Below are 5,400 nucleotides of genomic sequence, written 5' to 3' on the forward strand. Positions count from 1 at the left end.
CTGTTCGCTCTGTTGCCATTGCCTCCAGGGAGCAGGGTGGGGATCTCTTAATCCTCTGCTCCATCCCCTGTATCCCCACCATCATGATGGTGGCCTGCTACCTGTCAGAATGCTTCTTTGCGCTCCAAGACAGACAGACAGACAGACAGACAGACAGACTTATAGTATTAGAAAGGACAGCACAGATACTGAGTGAATGAGCAATGTTTGGAATGGAAATAGCAAGACTATTTTGAGCAAAATATGAGTAATGATATTACAGTGTACACAAGAAATCTAAGCAACTGGTCACCTTTTCTACCCCAAGGCAAAAAAAAACTGGGGATGAGGATTACTACTGCATGCAAGGAGAAAAATACAAAATATTCTAGTAAACAAACTGTCTGAAAAGCTGGTCTGGCTTTTTGTTTCATGGATTCATCAGAAGAAACTTTTTCTTTCAAATATAAAAATTACTGCTATTGAAAATTCTACTGAACTGTAACTGGACTGTCTGCAGGGCTGTCAGCTAGATTTTTATTTTTATGTATGGTAAAGAAGGAAACATAAAAACACATCCCAAAGTCTAACAAACTGCAACACTAATTTGGTAAATGACAATTAATGCCTTATTCCAGATTGAAAACTGTTTTAAGTGATATCTTTGTATAATTAATGACAGGTTTCCCTACCTACCAACTTGCTTCAGGCTTTTAAAATGAGCTGCTATAAAGCTGGCAGTCACCAACCCATTCTTTATTAGACAGGCTCAACAAAATCTTACTGTGGGGTAGCACAGGGAGAGAAAAAGAGTAAACACTGCTAAAACTTAAATGAGGAGGGCTGAATTTGGTTTCTTCCAGCCCTTACTTCCATAAATGGCAGTTGGCACCTAACACTTTATTTTCATCCTCCTATCTATGACTGGCTTCTGTCTCCAAAACAGACATTCATAACTGTTAGGAAGAGCTACTTGTAGGAAGAGTTCTAATGGAGGAACTAAGTGCGACTTTACTAGTGCATAAGATTAATATTGGCTTTTTACATAGGCCAGCTACATCCATTGTAAATATGGATTGCTACCTTAAGCCCAAATGAGGTGGTTTAATATTTATGCAGCATTTTCACTTGGGTACAGAGACAGATATCAAATTTGGTCAGTTGTTCACAGACTCATTTGTTAGTGGTCCAAGGAACAAAGCACTAAATGTTAAAGACTATGTCAAATGTGTTAAATTAAAACAAACAAACAAAAAAAAAATTTTATAAATGGAAGAGGCTGCATACTGACTTCCAGTAAGCAGGTTTATCATTCTCATTCATTTTATAATTACCATTATTACTATTCTTAGCTGTTAAACAGATACATTTGAATGTTCAGTTTACAACTTGCTTGAAAGCCAGCTTTTCCTTTCCAGTATTTTACTCCATCTTTTAGATCTGTACTTTCAATAGTTTTGAGATCACCATTTCATTATGTTTGAATGCAGGCCACCATCTCCTCTCAGCCACTGGGGGGGCGGAGGGGGGGGGGGGGGGGGGGGGGGCCTCTTAAATTGATTTTTAGCCCTTAAGCTATTCTGTTTTTGACTTTGTAAGATTCAGAACGCGTTGTACTAAGGGACATTTAGTCATGCAAATGCCTTGCTGAACTTGAAGAGTCCAATTTTCCTGTCCACATACATAAATGACTCAGTAATAAGAAAGGAACACCATTCACCCCAAGTTATTAACATCCGCTTTTTTAAAGCTGTTTTCTACAATTAATACCTCTGAATTACAACTGATAGACAAATTATTTCCCCTATAAACAATTTATTTCCTTAGTGCACTGGACAGCTCTTTGATTAATCAGTTTGGATTAATCAGTTGTACTGTATTTGTATTACTGTTGTTTGCTTAACTCTTTCATGTAACAACATGGAAAAACATTACAATCTCCAACTCCTTTCAGAGCCGATAAGAGGACACAGGAACAGGCATACTATCAAAGGTAAATAACATCTATTACATTATTACAGACAGTGTTTAATTAGATGCCCAATGACTGTAAACCCTTAAACAGATATATTACTATTAAAGGTATGATGCCACTTTACACTGTTACTAATCATTACCTAGAATGTACTGAAAAGTTACAACTATGGTTATAAAAGAAGGCAGGGAGCAGTATACACAGGCAATGTGCAAGATGCTATATTGCATGCCAGCAACTTGCAACAATGCAGGTGCCTGCTGAGATAAACAAAGCTGCACATGAAAGCACAACAGAGAGAGATGGTTTTGTAGCTAAGGCACTAGGTGGAAATTCAGGAGATGTGGGTTCCACTCCTGGCTCTGCTTCAAACCTGCCAGGTGAGTCAAGATCCAGTATGGTCCTGCAGGAGTCTAAACAAGATTTTGGTATAATTTAATTAGCCAAGTTTCAAACAGTAATTAAGTTTGGCCCTGCTCTACAAGCTCCAAAACCTCAGTAGATGTCCAAGTTCAAACCATGCTTCCATTTTGGACTGCAAAATTACAAGTTTCTGCACTTAGCTTCTGAGCATAGCTAAATGTGAGGCATTTAGCATTATGGGGGTATGCAAGGATGAACCCATCCCTAGAGACACATTATATGTGCTCAGAGCATGCTTAACTCATACTTAGCTCAAAAACATTGGGCTACAACAGCCAACATTTTTTTTAAACGCAACATATCACACACAGTACTTGCACCACAGTCAGGAACCAGGAATTTTAGGTCCCCTGGGGGATTCAAATCCCCTTCTTAGGAGAATATTCTGCCACACTAAAGGATAAAGCTGGGTAAAACATTCTCTTCTTCCTCCTCCTCCTCTCCGTCGGGCATCCATCACAGGAGATATGAGGCCAGAAAGAGAACAAGAGGAGAGATTGGCACTGTACACTAGTGGTTACACCACTTCACTAATGGAAGGAAAACCTGGGTTGATCCCAGCACCCAGGACTCTTCATGCAGTTCCCATGCAAATATCATTGTTAAATAATAAGAACAAGCCAACAACCTTGGGAATAGGGACTGGAACCTAGAATCCCTTTGCCCAGAGGAGCACTGTACCCCATAAGCCAGGGGCTAGGAACTTTTTAAAGCCACAGGCCAGAACAACTCATCTCAAGTCCAGCATGCACTGGGTGGCTTTGGTGGCACATCAGCAGCAAGGGGGATTTGCCTGTGCCTATGACTGGGTCAGGCAGCTGGGAGCCGACACTAACACCACTCTTCCTAACCCCTGACTCCCTGGTTAGGGCATAAGCACAGCTTCCAGCTGGGAACTGCATCCATGCTGCTGCTGTCACTCCTCCCCAGCCCCTTGTTTCCTGGCTGCACTGAGGGTATAGCTTCCAGCCAGTAGGGAACTGCGCTGCTGCTGGGTAGCTCAAAGTTGGGTTCTCCTTGATGTTGCTTCTCCCTGTTCCTAACAGACAAGCCTTCAGAGAAACAAGCCGAGTGTTAACAAGGGAGATATGGTTCCTTGGTTTGTTAACATGCCAAAACACAAAGCCAAGAATTCTAAGGACATAGGAGGCAACAGATTTAGTTTACTTTATGTTCCCACATCACAGGCTACATGAAACTTAGACTTAAAAGGCAAGGGGTATGCATTTAGTGGTCTCTAGAAAAGCTGGCACCTTAAGTGTTTGCAAATTAGGAAAAAAAAAAAAAAAAGGCCTTTCCTTGCCATCTAGATACCATGGGCCATCTTGCTCCTGTGAAATCCATATGGGGATGATAAAAAAAAAAAATACTTAATAAAAGATAGGGAAGTTCTTACCTGAATTACTATGAAACAACTTGCTATTACCAAAATTGTAGTTTAAGTTTTTGCATAGAAGTCTGGTTTTCCCATTTCACACAGTTTAGACCAGGGGTGGGCAAAACGTGGACTGGATGCGACCTGCCAGGCCATTCTATCTGGCCTGCGGGGCCCCTAAAAAAATTAGAAAATTAATATTTATCTGCCGTGGCTGCCTGTCATGCGGCCCTTGATGGCTTGCTAAAACTCAGTAAGCAGTCCTCCGCCGGAAATAATTGCCCACCCCTGGTTTAGACAACAACAGCAGATCCACCAATTGAGGAATACTCTTCAAATGAACTTTCAGACATTCAGGCCTAAAGTCTCAAAATTTCTGGAAGCATCTCACTCCTATCAATTGCAAAAGGCTCTAGACACCTGAAAACCTTTAAGTCTCAGTTCACACTGAAATGCACTACGATCCCCAACAATTCAGGCATTCTCCTATGTCTGAATTCAACATCAGAGCCTCAATTTCCATACTTAAAATGTTCTACTTACACACAATCAGAAAGTTAAGGCTATTTTTTTTTATATGTAGAGTCTCTTGCTTTAATATTTTTAAAGTTAAACATTGCACATTTGAACTTAGCCATAATGCTGAGGCTTTACCATTAAACATCCCAAATAAATCTGATGTGGATAGGGGTTCACATAACTGTAATCCGGCAAGAGACAGGAAGCATTAACACAACAGTCTCTTGTTTTCTCCTACAGCACAAGAGACTTTCCATATTTAACTTCAAGCCAACGGCAGTAAAAGACTCCATTAAGAAACAAACCCGGACCAACCCAGTTAATAAATAAGTAGTGTTTTCACACCATGACCAAGAAAGCCAGCTAGATACACCCCTTAACTCTCAACCACACCATTATTAAAATGCAATATTTTTTTCAATGTCAAATTCCTTCATGAAACCAAGTCTAGGCTGCCAGCTGGCAACATTTTTAAGTCAAAAGGGACAAAGGGAAGGTTTCCCAGCCAAAACGAAAGCGCATAATGCAGCAGACGTCTATAAACAGAAGACATAAAATGCCCTTGTTAATTTTCCCTGCTACTTCCCAGATGGTTATCCCGAGCACACGCTCCTCTGTCCGGAGGCGGCCAAAACCCTGCAGTAAAGCACAGCCATCCTGAGCGTTTTATAGCCTCCAAGAACATTAACTAATGAAGTAATAAATTGTGACGAGCCAGGCCGGGACTTCCAGGCTCAGAGCAACACCGGCAGGACAAAGGGAGGTCATTTCCAGAAGCATCAGCTTTCGGCACCTACCAGGAAAAAAAACACCCTTCCTTTTCCAGGCCCCGGCTCTCCCCGCGCGACCCGTTCACCTGCGCCGGAGCCCGCACTAGCCCTGCCCGGCCCAACCCGGCTCCGCTCCCGCTGCCCCCGCAGCGCTGGCAAATATGGCTCCGAGGCCCCCACCCCGCACCTCCTCCCCGGCCGGCGCAGGTGACTAAGTGACTGCCTGCAGCAAACGCGTGCCCTGCCGCCTGCTTCCGCGGACTGCGTGCAGGCGCGGGGTGCTCGGCCTTAGGCGGCCCCCGGAGCCGCACTGCCCGCGGGGCGGGGGGAGGGCTCTCGCACGTGTGCGACAGCGTCCC

The 5,400-nt window shown here is 43.0% G+C and overlaps 1 protein-coding gene across 1 annotated transcript in view; it reads right to left on the reverse strand.

Moving 5' to 3' along the window:
- The window catches only part of AP3M1 (adaptor related protein complex 3 subunit mu 1), a 39,517-nt gene extending 34,185 nt beyond the window's left edge, over positions 1 to 5,332 (reverse strand). Inside the window, 2 exon segments of the mRNA XM_025212743.1 lie at positions 3,774 to 3,929; positions 5,069 to 5,332. The gene's annotated coding sequence lies outside the window, so the exon portion shown is untranslated.
- Between the last annotated feature and the right edge of the window lie 68 nt (positions 5,333 to 5,400).

This window comes from Alligator sinensis, unplaced genomic scaffold (genome assembly GCF_000455745.1).
Source record: "Alligator sinensis unplaced genomic scaffold, ASM45574v1 scaffold109_1, whole genome shotgun sequence".
NCBI classification, from domain to species: domain Eukaryota; kingdom Metazoa; phylum Chordata; order Crocodylia; family Alligatoridae; genus Alligator; species Alligator sinensis.